The following is an 18172-nucleotide window of genomic DNA, read 5'->3' as shown; positions in this document are numbered from 1 at the left end:
GTATTCTGTCAATCGAGGGCTTAATTTTGCAGTTGTTCGTGAGAACTTTCTTCTGGAAGGAGATTCTTTTCCCCTGACGCGGGTTTCGCGCAAGTGTCTCTGCTTGCGGGTCCGCACAACCCTTTTTGGCCCTTCATACAGGAGAATGACTGACCACTAACAGCAGCACAATCTTGATCAAATCGCTTTTCAGATTATTCCAGTGCTATAGGCAGCTGCCTTGCTACAATAGATGGTAGAACAATATCAATATCATCAGTAGTGACTCTGGATGTAAGGAATGCGTTTAATAGCACCAGCTGGTCTGCTATTGCCGATGCGCTCTTGCGTCTGGGGATACCGGGGTACCTGTACAAGAATCTCGAAAGCTACTTTCAGAATCGAGTACTAGTTTACCACACGGACGTGGGTTGGAAGTGCTTTCACATAATCTCAGGAGTCCCGCAAGGTCCCATCCTGGGTCATGTACGACGAGGTGTTGAGGTTAGTGTACCCAGTGGGAGTGGAGATTGTCGGATTTGCAGACGACATTGCGCTCGAAGTCTACGGTGAAACGATCGAGGAGGAGTAGTTGACTTCCGACTACTCGATCAAGGTTGTGGAGGCGTGGATGCGGTCCAGGAAACTGGAGCTGGCTCACCACAAGACTGAGGTGACGGTTGTTAACAACCGGAAGTTGGAGCAGCAGGCGGAGATCAGCGTAGGTGAGTGCACTATCCTGTCAAGGCGCTCCGTCACACACTTGGGCGTGATGATCGACGGTAAGCTTACCTTCAGTAGTCACGTTGATTACCCATGTAAAAGAGCCTCCACAGCTATTGTGGCACTGTCCCGGATGATGTCCAGTAGCTCTGTGGTGTACGCCAGTAAGCGAACTTCTGGCTAGTGTCACTACTTCCATACTAAGGCCCGGCGTGGGTCACTACGCTAAGTACCGAAAGCCACCGTGGTGAGCTGGAAAGTACTGATGTGCCTGAGGGTTGCGGGCGCGTACCGTACCGTATCACACGACGCGCTCTGCGTCATTACTGGTATGGTGCTTGTCTGCATCCTTATCAGGGAGGACATGGAGTGCTTCGAAATGCGCGGCACAATAGGCATACGTAGGACTGCCAGGATGGCCTCCATGGTCAAATGGCAGCGCGCGTGGGACAGTTTCACAAAAGGAAGGTGGACCCATAGGTTGATGACGAGGGTAGATAGTTGAATCAACAGGCGCCATGGGGAAGTAACATTCCACCTGACTCAGGTCCTGTCAGGCCATGGCTGCTTTTGACACTATCTACATCGTTTCGATCATGCGGGTTCTCCCGAATGTTCGGTTTGTGTTGATTTAGAGGAAACAGCGGAACACGTTTTGTTCGTGTGCCCACGTTTTGGCACAATGCGTGATCACATGCGGGAGGACAAAACTCCGGACAATTTTGTCCAGAGGACGTGTACAGCCGAGTTTGGCTGGAATGCCGTTTCAACGGCTATCACCCACATCGTCTTGGAGCTTCAGAGGAGGTGATGCGTAGACTCGGAGAATGGCTAGTTCAGATGCAATACAAGAGGTGGTCCAGAGTTTCGGAGTCGGTTTCGTAGGTCATATCGGTGCCCTGCGGTCGAAATCGACCCTTACAGCGATTAAGTGACCGTGGAGAGAACATCCTGGTAGTGGTAGTGGCGTCAGCCTAGTGGGATGGATCCGAGCCCGCGGTTGGAAAGGGGTCCCCGGTAAGGGCCGGGGCAGGTGGATACTCTGCTGTCAACAACCTTCTGGTGCAGCTGATAGGGCCTGAAGTGTAGTGACACCCTTGCTTTCAGCAGATCAGATCGTGTTGCACGTAAGCATCAGTTGTTGATGTTTGCAAAACAGTTGGGCGCGGGCGTGGTGGCTGACCCTGCCTGCCTTTTGAGGACAAAGAGAGTTGTGACTCACAACTTGTGAGGACCACTCGGAAGACTAGCCAAGCGCCAGCATATTATCTTGGTGCACTCTCCAAAGCGAGCTATCGAAGTTCGTTGCCGCAGGCTCCGCGGCTAACCTTGTAGGGAGCTGCACAGACCACGTAGTACCTGCGTTGACAATCCGATTGCCTTCCTGGATAGTTTGTCGGGTGAGGTATTGGCTAGGGCGAGGTTGATGAGGGCTAATAAGAAGAACCGAGATAGGCTCTTTGCGATGGAGGTGGCTGTGCAGCAGCTTAACTCCATAATTGACTTTGTGTCCAGGAAGTCTAACAGTTATTAAGATAAATTTGTTAATAACGAAAACAATTAGTGCTCAGATACAGCGTTAAAACAAATGATAAAGAAGGGTACTCGTACCCTAAATTCTCACTGCAGCAGATTTGACTGAAAGCTTCATAGGGCCATTTCTCAATCATATCTAAATAGCACAGGATTGAAAATCCTCATTACAACAATTCAATAATACTCCACCCATACGAAAGCCGTAATAGCCAGGCTAAAGAGCACAATACCAAGACTCACGTTTTCCCACGTGCACCTCTCCACAAAGCAGCACTTCTTCCATAACCGCGCCCTGTCAGCCGACAGTCAGTGCGTCGGAAAAGTCAATTTTCCTGCAAATTACCCTGCCAGGGATTAGCCGAGGCCATAAAGGCGCGAACGAACTTGGTTGTTGGTTGTCGCGTCGTGTCTGCCTTCCGACGTTGTTGTTGGTTGTCGTCACCTGGAGCGCAGGAGTAGGTAGCCGGTAAGTACACGGGAAAATAAAAGAGCTTTTACAATGACATGCCACGGCGCTTTTTACATTTTCTTGGGGTGGTTAGGTGGGTGGGGTTTGGTACCTCTGTCGTTCGCCCATTTGTGTTCTCTAAAGTAGCTATCTTATTACCTGTAACGAGCTCGTTATGCGAGTTTCTCTACCAGTGTGGAGGAGTGTTCAAGATGGTAAGCTTACAAATATACATACATCGCATCCCCTCCCGAGAAACACGACACTTGAAAGAGTGGAATATTGTATTGCGACTCTGAGACGGAATTCAGATACCTAAGGAAGGTACTTTGGATGAGACGTAGGCGATGGGAATATTCAGCAAAGGTGCGTTTTGTGGTTGAGGCTCGAGGAAATGCTTTCACGTGGGGAAACCTTTGAAACAGAGGTCGATGTTTTGGTGCACGTTGCTATGACGAAGCAATGTGAATGAGTTTTCGATTTTCAGAGACCTTGTCTGCAGGCTACCCCTTCTGTAGTCCTATAGTTTATCATTAGACTGACTGCACAGTGCACATATCTATAGTTGCTACTACTTGATTGACTTGAATGAATGATAGTTGCACAATGAATCAACTGAATGGTTGAATACGTACACGGAAATCGAACAAGAAAACGTTCACTTTACGATATTGTTGAAATTCGATGAATAAAAAAATATTTTCAACGTCAAACTTTCTAACACTCATTCAGACCAAAACAATGTCTGCACGAGCCGTAAGTCTTTCAAACATTTCTCTGATTCTCCTAACACCTAACGCTTCTGTCATTCGTTCAACAGACGCTGACGAATTCCGACAAATCACGTCCCGCTGTGCTTCGGCAAATCACACATATCACGTTCTCCGACAGCCATAACGTCTAGAGAAATTCTCCTTCGAAACAAGCACTGGGATGGATCGTGAAGGTGTGCAATGGGCTGACTACAAGCCGGCAGATAATGCTAAATCTGATAGACTGTAGTCTGTTGGATGATCTTACCGACATCGTGCTCTCTGTATACTAGTGGAACAACTATACCGGAGCACCAAGGTGAAAGTTATGAATTTTAATTTGAATAAATTTTTCATCACATCAGCAAACACACGGCCAAGATGTTGGCTTGCCTGTTGAAAGAGGAGAGATAAGCAATCCGACCTGGGTTCCTTTCTTCTGAGTTATAATTTTCCGACGAACATGGACGGATAAGAAGCACATGCTTGTGGATGTGGAACGTGGAATGGATTAGCAATATGGCAGCAACAGGCACGAGTCGTGCCGCAGAAGAATGGAAAATTTAATCAAAGTCAGGATTTTCTCGGACCTATCTATGATCGGGATGGTATAGAGTGAAGATGTATTTCAAAGGAACAATAACTCACCTTTTGACATGCAGAAATTAGTAGTTTGCTTCGGTGCTCAGCTGGAAAGGTAGATTAGAAAACGTGAAGAGAACATGGTTAGTTTGCGATTCTGAAAGAAGCAAGTCTCGAACTAGAACAGAATATATTTTCATTTGTATTGAAGAACGAAAAAGAAAATAAATCCAACCATGTTATTCCAAAGAACGCTTACACGCTAACGCCGCTCAGCACAAAAGTGCATAATTTCCAGACTACACCAAAAATGTGTAACTCTTGCACATTCACAAAATCAGCTCCTGTGTCCGCAAAATCGTTAAATTCGCAAAAATTTTTGTACAGCAATCTAGCTAGGTTTACTAGTGACCTTGGAAAACAAAAAAAATATCGACATTTCGCATCTAGACGAGTGTACGAGCTGTTTTTGAGAATGTGTAACTGTAACACATTTTTGTGTGGTCTGGAAATTATGCACTTATGAGTAGGGCTTACACATTTTAGTGCTGAGCGGTTTTACTGTGTATGGTCTGAGCATCTCACACCTGAAACAATGCAAACCTGCTTTTCTCTGAAAAGCTTGTCTTTCAATCAACTCGATTCCCGGTTGGAATCTTCTTCAATTTATACGTGTTCAGTTTAGAGTCGTCCTCCCGTCAAGTGCAGAATTTCCTTTCTGTCTTCAAGCCAGCCCGACAAAAAAAGCTGATTGTGCACTTTGATTTTTCATTTCACAGCTCTCCCACTCCGGGTCCAAAATTGAGATTTCACACGGTCAATGGAGAGCGCACTTTATCGACCCAACCGAGAACGATACGATGCGGCTCTGCTACGGATTGGCTTTCGGATTGGATTGAAAGTCAAACCTGGTCCACTGACTGTCCTCCGCTATGGTAGGTAGCTCTTTATCCGTGGTGAAAGGCTGCTCCGCTCTGCTGTCTGGTGCGGACAAGCAAAAGATCTTTTAATCCCTCTGTAATCCGTAGCCTTGTGAGACACGATTACGACAAATTGAATTTTATCTGCCTCATTGGTTGTTCGTTCCGCTTCGGGCAGGACATTCACCAGGCGCGGCGGAAGAATGGCTTCTGTCTGTGTCGGATCTGCAGGCAGTTTTGCGCGCAAAGTTCTGCCAATCAACACAGGTGCTATTGGGGACTTATGGGCGGGATTGATTTTATCGCTCGCTTTAGAGATAATGGGATTATTTAGTGCGGGTTTGAGCTGATACAGATATATTTGATAATATTAAAGCTGTATATTGCTGCAACGATTTGAACAGCGACCTAAACACTTGAACAAATCATGGATGGAGTTGGAAAGATATCTATTTTAATTTCAGTCCTGACGAATTCATTGTAGGTTATTTTTATATTTTATAAGTCCTATCATCAACTTAGAAAGCGTGTAAGCCTGAAGCAACGATAAATGATAGGATGGTATTGTTGAGATGGATATGCAGTGTGTACTACGCTATATTCTTCACATCATACCGTACACACTCTCCATCGCAACAGGTATCCGTCCAGTCCAGTCCCCGCGCCACCTGTTCTGTAGCTACGAACACTTCCTCTGGACAAGATCGTCGTGACCTCGTGACCCACCACGCATCGTGTGAGAACGAACAAAACGTTCTTCGCCGTTTTCTCTACACTGCAAAATATTTTTGCTGGTAATCAGCAAACTTTGCTGATTTTTGGCGTGCTGATTGCATTCAGCAATACAAATTACTGAGTATCAGCAATTATTTTTCAACTTGCTGAACCATCCAGCAATTTTGACAGTTGATCAGCAAAGTTGTGCTGAAATTCAGCAAAAATGTTGCTGAAATTCAGCAATTTCTTTTGCTGATTTTTGGCGTGCTGGAAGCATTTCAAAAATTTTGGTGTGTAAATCAGCACAAACCGAACATTTGGGAGAACCCGCATGACCGAAACGGTGTAGATACTGCCGGAAGCAACCATGGCTCGAAAGCACCTGAGTCAAATGGAATGCTGCTTCCCCATGGCGCCTGTTAACCGAGCTATCTACACTCGGGATCAACCTGTGGGTCCACCTGTGGGTCCACCTGTGGTAGAACTGTCCCACGCGCGCTGTCATTTCACAATGGAGGCCAACCTGGCAGTTCTGCGTATGCCTCTTGTGTCACGCTTTTCGAAGCACTATGTCCTCCCCGATAAGGATGCCCCGAATCCCCCTTCTCTTTAAGAGCGTAATACGCTGGAGTGATATCTCGACGGTTTTAATAACCGACAGGATAGCGTCTACGATCGACCTCCCCTTCCGGAAGCCGTACTGGCTGCTCGAGAGACCATTTACATCCTCGGTGTGCCTTAACATTCTATTGAAAACGATATTTTCGAGCATCTTACCCGCCGTATCGATCAAGCATATTGGACTATATGCCGATGGACGTGCCGACGGGTCCCCGGGTCATTTCCCCGACTTTGGAAATAAAACCAGTTTCTGCCTCTTCCATACTTCTGGGAAAACTCCCGCGTCCATGCATTTCTGCATAGAGCGGTTCCATATCATTTCAGCAACGAGTAGTTTTCATATATCTTTATTTGGATGAAACCTTGCATACAAGTCTTTGGGGGAGAAAAACGCCGTTTTGCATACTTGGTTCGCCATTTTGAATCTAGCCTTACTTATGAGAAGGGCCTATGAAAAATGCACATGATATCTTCAAAAAATTGTATCTCGAAAACGGTTTGTCCGATCGGTTTGGTGTCTTCGGCGAAGTTTTAGACAATTGTTGGTGCTATATGGAGAAAATATGCACGGTAAAAAAAATATGTTTGGTTTTTGTGATTTGAACTAAAATATAGTTTTTCTCTCAAAAGTGACATGTCAATATTTTTTTATTATCCTTATGTTATAGCTGACTGAAAATGCTACCTAGTGCACAGTGGGTTGTTCTGGAGAAAAATAGGTTACAATGAAAAAAAAAATGTTTTAAAAAATTACGGTTTTCAAAAAAAGCTATTAAGTAAAGTCAAAAAAGTTTGTCGCCCTAATTTTATGAAAGTACATCAAATTTGCAAGAAAAAAGTACTTCGGTAACATTTTTCTAAGATGCACCGTTTAGAAGATATTACTAATTTAATATTGATTTTTTGATAACTTAATAAGTTTTAGCCCTTTTCAGATGTACTCCGTGTTTCTCCAGTTTCAAAAGTATTTTTTTCGGAAAGATTGGAAAATTTTGAGTTAAAATGACACTGACAGCTTAAAGATTTGAGTGAAATTCTCTGCCTTAGATACCTCAATCAACAACCGCCGCACTCTTTATTCAATCCAGGTATATACAATTTACAATCTTCTTCAATAACAATATACCTACGCCAGCAAATCTACCTCGCTCCAACTCTCCAAACTCGTACCTGACGATACCTGAGCGTTCAACTCTACCTATCTTCCAGCAGTCTTTACCCAGCATTCTATGAATTATACCCGTGAGCTGTATAATAATGTCTGACTCGGTTCTGAATTCATCCAGTATCTACTAGGGAAAACCAAACAGTAAATGCAGAAAGGTTGCTAGAAGCATAGTGATTTCATAGTAATTTCAGCTAATAATCCAGTGTTTTTGAACTAGATCCAGTGTTGTTTGATAACATAATAATTGTAAAGGAAAGTGTAACACGTTTTGGTGCAAAGGTAAGTTTTAAATACACATTTTAATTATATGTGTTGTGATATTTTCGTTCAAAACTAACAATTGGAAAATATTTTCTATGTTACAGATTACAAAATGAGTAAAATCAGATGTATTCGTCCATTCAAAGACATTCAGTGTTCGAAAGAGCTGCGATATCTCACGGATGGTATCATCCAAAAACTAAAGTCAATTGGATTTTCCAAGGTATCCACACTGAACACCAAGGATTTTCGTATTTGTTCGTCTTGCCGTCTACATATTGATTCAAGAGCTCACCTCACCCAAAACGAAGAACAAAGCGTAGCCGGTGGCTCAAGGATGCCAACTGTTCAGACCATACCTGTTGTACCTGATTCGCAAAGCTATGAAAGTTTGGTCACGATACCATCAGCGTCAACGCTAAGCACAATTCAATCAAATGAAGACTTCACGATGCCTGTAGACGTCGAAATACTCAACCGAGGAATAGCAGCTATTCGTGTTTCGCCTATAGATTTAGGTAAGGTTAAAAATGTTCACTATCCTGAAAAAAAGTGCGCTGAAATCGTCGAAGGTGTACGAAGAAATCTTTTTAAATTAGACGCTAAAACAGAAAAAGCAAACGAGTTTAATGAAGTCATAGAAAATATGAAAATTAAATTTTTAAATTCAGCCACAAGGCAAGAAAAACTATCAATTTTATCATTGTTACCAAAATCATGGTCAGTACAAAAAATTGTAGACGAATTTAAATCTAGTAGAAATATGGCATCAGATGCAAGAAAGGAAAAAAATAATGTATTAGATTCATCTCAAGGTTCAAGCTCTGGAAAAGCTTTGAGTAATGAAACAAAAGAACTGGTTTTGAATTTTTTTTTGAGGACGATGATATAAACCGTGCAATGCCAGGCCAAAGAGATTTTGTTAGCGTAAAGACAGGAAATAAGAGATTAGCTGTTCAGAAAAGATTGTTAATGATGACATTAAGTGTACGTCAATGTAAAAATAGGGTTTTCATCATTTGCAAGCCTCCGGCCAAGGCAATGTAAACTATTGACTATCACAGGAACACATAATGTTTGCGTTTGCACTACGCATGAAAATGTCAATTTAATTCTATATAGCTTAAAAAATACAATGTCTTGAATGATCTAAAAACATTAACGAATAGATTACTTTGCGAAAATAAGACAACTCATTGCCATCTACGAAGATGTAAAAACTGCCCAGATACCTCAGTTTTAGAAGACAGTTTATTGAAACAACTGGAAGAAAACTTTTTTGAAAAGCTTTCATTCGAACAATGGGTTACCACTGACAGATGTGATTTAGAAACTATTGTAAAGCAAACCGATGACTTTGTTACATTTTTCAGCTCAAAATTAGAAAGTTTGATTCCGCATGATTTTGTAAAAACCGAACAATCCAATTTTTTGAAAACTACAAAACAAAACTTGGTGAATTTTTGGCTATTTGTGACTTTTCTGAAAATTACAGCTTCGTTTTGCAGGATGAAGTTCAATCACACCATTGGAACGTGCAACAGGCCACAATCCATCCTTTCGTAATATATTATACTGAAAATAGGCAAATTAAACATTTTAGCTTCATTATAATTTCAGAAGAACTAAGACATGATTCAGTCGCTGTTAATTTGTTTATTGGTAAAATGATGAACTTTTTACAAATTGATCAAAATAAAAACATGAAAAAAATTTATTTTATGTCAGATGGTGCTGCTTCACAGTATAAAAACCGAAAAAACTTTTCTAGCCTTTGTAAGTTTAAGTCAAAGTATGGTATTGACGCTGAATGGCATTTCTTCGCAACATCGCACGGAAAAGGTCCATGCGATGCTATTGGAGGTACGATAAAACGCATGGCTACCAGAGCAAGTTTAGCCAAAGAACGCGAACACCCGATAAAGACTGCAAGAGAGTTGTTTAATTGGGCAAACAAACGAAAAGAAGAAGAACTTACAAAGTTGTCATTTTGTTATTCTACTACAGAAGAATACGAAAATATGTCTTTGCAGCTAAATAATCAATATAATAATGCAAAAACAATTCAAGGAACTCAAAAATTCCACTCATTTCTTCCTCTATCAGAAAATACAATAAAGGCAAAGCTTTATTCAAACTGCCCTGACAATGATGCCAAAATATTCGATATTGTCAAGAAAGTTGTGTAAACAATAATTTGATAAAAATACAGGAATAAAAATAAACTGATGTACAAAGTATAATGTTATTTTTTATTGCGCACAAATACCACCCCTGAAAAATAAGCCTTATTCGCTCTTTTGAATCTTGCTAATTGAGGAGCTTGCGATATGCAAGAGTTGAATGCACATTTTCAACACAATACACCAAAAACCACTGGAAGAAATCATTGTTCCTAATAGTGGGATTTTGTAACTTGTTTTTCAAAATACTTTTAAGGCAGAGAATTTCACTCAAATCTTTAAGCTGTCAGTGTCATTTTAACTCAAAATTTTCCAATCTTTCCGAAAAAAATACTTTTGAAACTGGAGAAACACGGAGTACATTCGAAAAGGGCTAAAACTTATTAAGTTATCAAAAAAATCAATATTAAATTAGTAATATCTTCTAAACGGTGCATCTTAGAAAAATGTTACCGAAGTACTTTTTTCTTGCAAATTTGATGTACTTTCATAAAATTAGGGCGACAAACTTTTTTGACTTTACTTAATAGCTTTTTTTGAAAACCGTAATTTTTTAAAACATTTTTTTTTTCATTGTAACCTATTTTTCTCCAGAACAACCCACTGTGCACTAGGTAGCATTTTCAGTCAGCTATAACATAAGGATAATAAAAAAAATATTGACATGTCACTTTTGAGAGAAAAACTATATTTTAGTTCAAATCACAAAAACCAAACATATTTTTTTACCGTGCATATTTTCTCCATATAGCACCAACAATTGTCTAAAACTTCGCCGAAGACACCAAACCGATCGGACAAACCGTTTTCGAGATACAATTTTTTGAAGATATCATGTGCATTTTTCATAGGCCCTTCTCATAAGTAAGGCTAGATTAAAAATGGCGAACCAAGTATGCAAAACGGCGTTTTTGTTCCCCAAAAACTTGTATGCAAGGTTCCATGCAAATCAAAAAATACAAAAAATAAAAACTGGAAAAATTTCCCACTTGTTCGTGGAATCGCTCCATAGCAGACATGAATATCTCTCGTGGAGCGGACCTGGTGTGATGGTTAGAACACTTGACTATCACGCCGAGGACCTGGGATCGAATCCCACTCCCGACAAACTCGCAGAATGTGAATTCTTCCTTCGGAAGGGAAGTAAAGCGTGGGTCCCGAGATGAACTAGCCAAGGGCTAAAAATCTCGTTAATACAGATAAAACAAAAAAAAAAATAATATCTCGGGAGCCTACACAATAGCTACTTTTATGGACAGATTAAGAACTCCATCTGGACCTGGGGCCTTATCTACGCTTAGGGACTTTGCTATCCCCGCAAGTTCCACATCGGTGACCCTCTCCTCATCGCCAATCCCGGTCTGCGGCTGTCCTACGAAAGGAGCACAGCTTTTGCAGCGGCAAACACCACCGCACCCGTCGTTCGTTTCACTCTTCCTCAGATCGAGCTCACTGCATCCGCCACCCAGCCCGTAGGCAAGCCGCGACGCAGGTTCGCAATCGCTTGAGTACCCCAGTAAGCCGGTGGTCTCCCATTTCTACGGTTAACTCGCCTAGGCATGGTAGCATCGGATGTACGCAAGAGCACCGCTGTAGCAGCTCGTCGCCGTCTAAACCAAGTAGGTTTCGCTCACGGCGAAGCGGCTCCCTAAATACCCATTCGTCGAAGTATGATGTCTTCCACCTGCGAGGGCTTGGGCTTGGCCTTTCCTCCTCTTCCTCTACCCGCTGCCTGCTGTTGTTGTAGACGATACTGTAGTGAACCGCCAGGTAATTGCTGTTAGTGTAGCTATCCTATACTCTTCAGTTCGAGCTACTTGTAGGCAACGTCAATATTCGACTCCGCACAGTTCCGACATTAGCCTCTTGGCACTTTTTGTACCGACATTAGCTAGGTCGACATCTAATATAACCAGTGTCTCTAGCAGTATCTGACTCCGCTGATTCGTAAAAAAGGCTACCTCGTTCCACGACCCAGGCATTAAAGTCACCCGCTATTACCACCGGCCTTCGCCCTGTTAGCACGGACGTCATACAGTCCATCATCAGCGTAAACTGCTCGGTCAGCCACCGCGAAGGCGTATAACAGCTACAGAAGAAGACCCCGTTTACTTTGGCGACCATGAAGCCCTCATAGGTAGTTATTATTTTATTTTATTAAAGACACTTTACCAAAAAAGTTGGCATTCGTGTCCACCTCATAGGTAGTAGACACCAACTTCTGGACGGGGTATTTCCCAGTGTCCATATCGCCTCCATTTTTCTGGACTTCCGTTGCCGGTGGGTACTCGGTATGAGCCCGCTATGATGGCGATATCTCGTCCTCCACTCAGAAACCACCTGATAAAGCAGTTGCTGAGCTGTGTCACAGCGGTTCAGGTTCAGCTGCGTTACCTGCAGTGTGTTTTGTTCACTGCGGCTTTCTTTAAGGCCGGGCACTTTGGACCACCCGTTGGATGCCTGTTGTGCATGGATTTTCCGGTACAAATCAGACAAATAGGTGGACTCGTGCAGCCTTGTACCTTATGGTTTTCGGCGCCGCATCTCCTACACAGCTTGCTCCTGTCATGGCCTTTGCAGTCCCATGACTTGTGTCCTGATTGCAGACATCTGAAACAAGCCTCCGGTGGCTCGTGAAATGTCAGATGACATACGAGTTCTTCCACTTCGGTAACCTCGTGTAGGTTCTTCACCTTTAGAGTCGCCTCTTGAGTAAAAGCCCACACCTCTGCCCCTTCGCCAAGGACCTCTTCCGCAAACTTTTTTCGAATTTCGAATTTCGTCCAAGGGGGGGGTCCTTCCCTTGATTCACCCTATTCTGTGATTGCTGAAGGCCTAACAACGGTCGCAACCCCCTGTTTTCTTCCATCCGTGAAGCCTTTTCAGACCCCCCCCCCCCCTCACCAGCTTCCTGGGACGTCTGGCTGGCATACGACTTGCCGGCATTACTGCCGGCCTTCGGGGTTAGTATTTTCCTAGTCTTGCGGGCAGCGTCAGACAGCTCCACACCTGACGGCTGCCGCACGCGTTTCTGTGCGTACTTATCACGAGCAGTCGCATCTGCCACATCTTTTGGATTTCCTGCGAAAGAGAAGGCCTCCGTCTGGGTAAACTTCGTAGCATTTACTTTCGCTGGCTCCGCCACTGTTGCAGTCATCACAAGTCTCCATCTGATCCTGCATGGCATCGTCCATCGACCTACGAAGTCGCAACAGGGCCGTTTTCAGGTTCTTACTTATTTTAGACTTCGTGGACACAAAGCCGATGATCTTGATCATGTATGTACCGAGTTTTCGAACTCTTTAACCCGTAGGATACGGGGCTTACAACAAAATTTCAAACCGCTGCCAAAGACGCAAACATAAATATTTTTCAATGAAATTTTGAGGTTCACTTCACTACTAGTTGTAGTTTCAGTATGCTGAGCGCCATAAAAATTGGAGCCACGAGGACAGTTTTATTCCGTTGGACGTCTGGGTCAGGAGGGGTAAAAATTGCATACTCTTCCTTTTGGCAAGGTCCCATTAGTTGGAATTCAAATGAATTTATCTGAAAAGTTGATAGTTCTATGTATTATTGTATATTACGTCAGGCCTGGGAGTTAAAAAGTATATAGGTGGTGTAGAACTTTTTCCAAGCCTCCAAAATATTTTCAATTTTGAGTCTGATTTCTATGCGCTTGTAAAAGATTTTGAGGCACGCAAGAAGTAGATTTTTCTCTCCTAAGCTAGGTCTTAAGCATATTAAATTAAACTATAAGTAAAACTTGATGGTAACATACTGTTTTCGTTAGAAAAATCATGTTCTTCGTGAAAGTAACACGATTTTACAAGAAATTGCCTACTTTTAGGCGCCTAATGTTTCACAAAAGGTACCGCATTTATCGCCTAAAAGTAGGCAATTTCTTGTAAAATCGTCTTACTTTCGTGGAAAACATGATTTTTCTAACAAAAACAGTGTGATACCGTCAAGTTTTACTTTTGGTTAAATTCAATATGCTTAAGACCTAGCTTAGGACAAAAAAAAATCTACTTATAGAGTGCCCTGAAATCTTTTACAAGCGCATAGAAATTAGACTCAAAATAGAAAATATTTTGGAGGCCTTGACAAGGTTCTACACCACTTATATACTTCTTAACCCCCAGGCCTAACGTCATATACAATAATACATAGAACTAACAACTTTTCAGCTGAATTCATTTGAATTCCAACTAATGGGGCCTATGCAATTTTTACCCCTCCTGACCCAGACGTCCACCGGAATAAAACTGTCCTCGTGGCTTTAAATTTTTGTGACTCCCAGCATATTGAAACTACAACTAATAGTGAAGTGAACCTCAAAATTTCATTGAAAAATATAGATGTTTGCGTCGTTGGCAGCGGTTTGAAATTTTGTTGTAAGCCCCGTAGCCTACGGGTTAAGAAGAATCCTCACCACGAGCTCGCTGTACTTTACGGCGAACCCAGCATCCAGAAGGTGGCCAAAGCCGGAAGGATACGGTGGGCAGGGCATGTTGCAAGAATGCCGGACAACAACCCTGCAAAGCTGGTGTTTGCAACTGATCCGGTTGGCACAAGAAGGCGTGGAGCGCAGAGAGCACGATGGGCAGACCAGGTGGAGCGTGACTTGGCGAGCATCGGGCGCGACCGAGGATGGAGAGCGGCAGCCACGAACCGTGTATTATGGAGAAATATTGTTGATTCAGTTTGATCTTGAATTTGATGTAATCTATATATATAAAAATGAGTTTGAAGTCCCTTTGAGGCAACAAAACTCACGAACGGGTGAACAGATCAGGATGACTTATGCAGGGGTACACGCTCAGAAAACCGTTCTGATAAACGTGAACAAACAAACGCAAATATGAGAACAAGCAAATATACACCGTGAACAGGAACTAGTTCCAGCAAGGGACGAATGACCTTCGGGTTAAAGTCCCTCGAACCCAACAAAAGAAAAAGAAGTTCCAGCTGTCAGTATGGGCGTTCAAGAAAACGTGAAATCTAGTTCACGGTGTATATTTCTTATTGTTGTTATGGTTGCTATGCATAGTTCACGTTTGTTGCCGTTGCCGTGATTGGGAGTGCACGTATATCGGAACGGATTTTTTTGCGTGTAGATTCGTATTCATGGTGGCTGTGTTTATATGCAGAAAAAGTTACGAAAATCACTTTAAAAAGTATGAAAATTGCGAAAATACTGATTTTTGATGAGCCGGGAACAAATTCAGCGTGATCAACATTAAATCAATCTAGAGTGCGTTGCTGCTATGACCTCAGCAGTTGTCAAACCACCGCAGCTTGGCAGAACAAAGTTTGCCGGGACAGCTAGTACTAAATAAATGAAATGAAGAAGAATCCTCATCGAAAGAGTGTTATCAGTTTTGTATCTTTTCATTCCGCTCTCTTTTGCTAATCCTTTCACGCGTATTCCGACTACCACTTGTAATCTTCCTCAGTGTCAGTTACACTGCTCGACAAAATTTTACAAAATTTTGTGTTATGGGATGAGAAAAAAAAATAACAGGGGTTTGGGACCCTGGAAGCGTCATAGTGAAAGAATTTTTGAAAAATATTGGACCGGGCCTTCACAGTTTTACCCTTTCAGGACGGTTGGGTCATTTGCATCTCGCTGCCACGTTCTACATCGGCGAGGTTGGTGAAAAAAAGTCGTCCCGAAGGGGTTAAAACCGAAATTTGTATGGAGAACTTGGGGTGTTCAATTGATATGTGCATCAGAACGTGCCGTGCATATTTTTAGGCGCTTTCAGTATTTGGGTTAGTTTCGTTATTGTCTAACGCCTAAATATATGCACAGTGCGTTCTAATGCACATATCAATTCCCCAAGTTCTCCATACAAACTTCAGTTTTGAACTGTGAAGGTCCGGTCCAATATTTTTCAAAAATTCTTTAACTATGACACTTCTAGGGTCCCGAACTCCTGTTATTTTTTTTCTCATCCCATAACAAAATTTAGTGTTGAACGGTGTTATCTACTGACAGCTCAGCCACCTCGATCGCGGACAATTACTGTTCTTCTCTCTTTTGGTTGATGGTCTTCATGGACCACGTTCCATCCAATACATCCACCAGTAGGCTAGCCGGGGAATGGAATGGAGCTTTCACACTGGAGCTGCGTGTACAGCTTCCGCTTCTACCTCTTCGCTTCTCCTTAACGGAGACCTTACCAACCCACTGCACTCCCTGCTGCCCCATTACGGACAGTTGTGACAGAAGTGTTCTCTCGCCGTTTGCATGGAGAGCAACGCTGGCTGTAACTTTTTCTTTTCTCTGACAACAGAATGCCAAGACATTTCTGTCTAGTGGATACGTCGGGAGCAGAACATAGGCAGAACATCGGTGTGCAGAAAACAGTCGTGCTTTTCATTGTCCACTGCGAAGGCGGAATTTGTTGCTTTGTCCGGAGCTATACAAGAGGTATTGCGGTTGAAACGACTCCTCGGTGATTTCGGAGAGCAGCAGCAAGATCCAGTGTTGTACGATGGCTTTCGGACTTGAAATAATTTCGCCAGTTTTTCATGAATGGTTTGATTTAATCCAAAATATGAGGTTCACGAGCGTGGAAAAGCGTGCTGATTTAACTTGACTTGATAACGGCACGGTGGCACCCTTCCAGGTGGTCCTTTTGGAATTCTACAAGAATCCCAGGAATCTTTCGCGGTTTCTCCACAAACTTGTTTTAGAACTCCTTCAGGAGTTTCTTGATAGATTCCCAGGGACTACTTGATATGATTCTTCCGGGGATTAATTTAGGATTCCTTCAGTAGCTCCCACTGAGGTTCTTCCAGGAGTTTTTCGATATTCCTAAAGAGTTCCGTCTGGGATTCCTTCAAGAGCTTCCTCACGAAAATACTAACGGGATTCTTACAGATATACCTTCCTGGTTTGCGTGAGGAATACCTTCTGAGATTATTTAGGGAGTTTCTGGATATTTTGAACATTCCTTCCGAATTTTCTCCACGATCCCTCTAGGATTACTCCAGATCTAAGATAACCCAAGATTACCCCAGCATTTTTTTCCTGAGATTCTTCCAGGAATTCTTTCCGTAACTTCCTCATTTTTGTTTCTAGGGTCCCTCTAGGGATTTCCTTCTGTGATTTCTCAGGGAGCTATATCTGAGATTATTTTTGGGGTTCCTTCCGAAGTTCCCTCTGAGGTCCTTTCGAGAGTTTTTTCTGAGACTCCTAACAGTTTCCATCTGAGGAATTCCAGGATTTTTTTCGGAAATAACTTCCAGGGGAATTCCAGAATGATTCTTGGAGGATACCAGAAAAGAGTTCCTAGATGAATCCTGAAAAAAGATCCTGAAGAAATCCTAGAATCACTTTCTACAAGAATCACAGAAAAACTTCCCGGAAAAAGTTCAAAGAGGAATCTTAGAAAGAGATCCTAAAGGAATTCCGGAAAAAGTTTCCAAATAAATCTTCGAAGGAGTTGCTGAAAAAATTCTAGAAGCAATTTCTGGCAGAAGCCAAGATAAAAATCCCGGAGGAATCCCAGATGGAGCTCCCGAAAGAGTCCTGGAAGTAGTTCCTGGAGGAATCCCGGAAGAGGTTCTTGGAAGAATCCTGGAAGAAGTTTCTGGTGGAATTACCGTAGGAATTACCTGGAAGGAATTCTTGAAGCAATCCCTGAAGTAGTTCCTGACAGCATCTCTACAGGAGCTTCAGGAAAAATCCCGAAGATGTTTATAAAGTAAAGAATTCCTGATGAAATCCCAGAAGGAACTCCGGGAGAAAAAACAAAACTTCTGAAGACATTCCAAAAGAAACATTTAGGAGAATCGAGGATGGAATTCCTGAAGGATGTAGGAATCAAGGAACTCCTGAAGTAATCTGAGAGGGTAAACCTTAAGAAATCCCAGAAAAAACCTCTGGGAGAATCTCGGGAGAACTTCCTGGAGGAATCCTAGCAAGTGCTCTTGACGGAATCTCTTTGGGAATCTCAGAAGAAACTTCTGGAAGAAGTTTTTCTTTAGTCTCAAATATAATCTTGAATACGGCACTGCATGCAATTCTCTTCTTCTCTTGCACTCTTACAGAAAATTTGTAAATAACAAGGCCCAGAAACGTCAAAACCTCATAGAACATCGATACACTGCAGTGCCCTATTGAACTTTCACTTCAGAAACCAATAATACACCACGTTAAATAAAAAAATCCCAATCCAAAATCAAAAGTTTCTTCTGTATTATTAGTTAGACAGCAGACCAACTTGATGTGTAAAGTGTCGACAGTAGGTTAATGAATTAAATCGCTG

The 18172-nt window shown here is 42.5% G+C and overlaps 1 protein-coding gene across 5 annotated transcripts in view; it reads right to left on the bottom strand.

The window, feature by feature from the left end:
• The window catches only part of LOC109399319 (uncharacterized), a 288186-nt gene that overhangs the window by 179526 nt on the left and 90488 nt on the right, over positions 1-18172 (bottom strand). For 4 of the 5 annotated variants that reach the window (XM_062856199.1, XM_062856200.1, XM_062856201.1 and 1 more), the window contains exon 3: positions 4087-4127. The exons of the other annotated variant lie outside the window; for it this stretch is intronic. The gene's annotated coding sequence lies outside the window, so the exon portion shown is untranslated. The remainder of the gene's footprint in view (positions 1-4086; positions 4128-18172) is intronic. 5 annotated transcript variants of the gene reach the window in all.

The sequence above is a fragment of the Aedes albopictus genome, chromosome 3 (assembly GCF_035046485.1).
Source record: "Aedes albopictus strain Foshan chromosome 3, AalbF5, whole genome shotgun sequence".
Classification (NCBI taxonomy): domain Eukaryota; kingdom Metazoa; phylum Arthropoda; class Insecta; order Diptera; family Culicidae; genus Aedes; species Aedes albopictus.
Note: the sequence above shows the minus strand (reverse complement) of the source record. Positions and strands in the feature narration are given on the sequence as shown.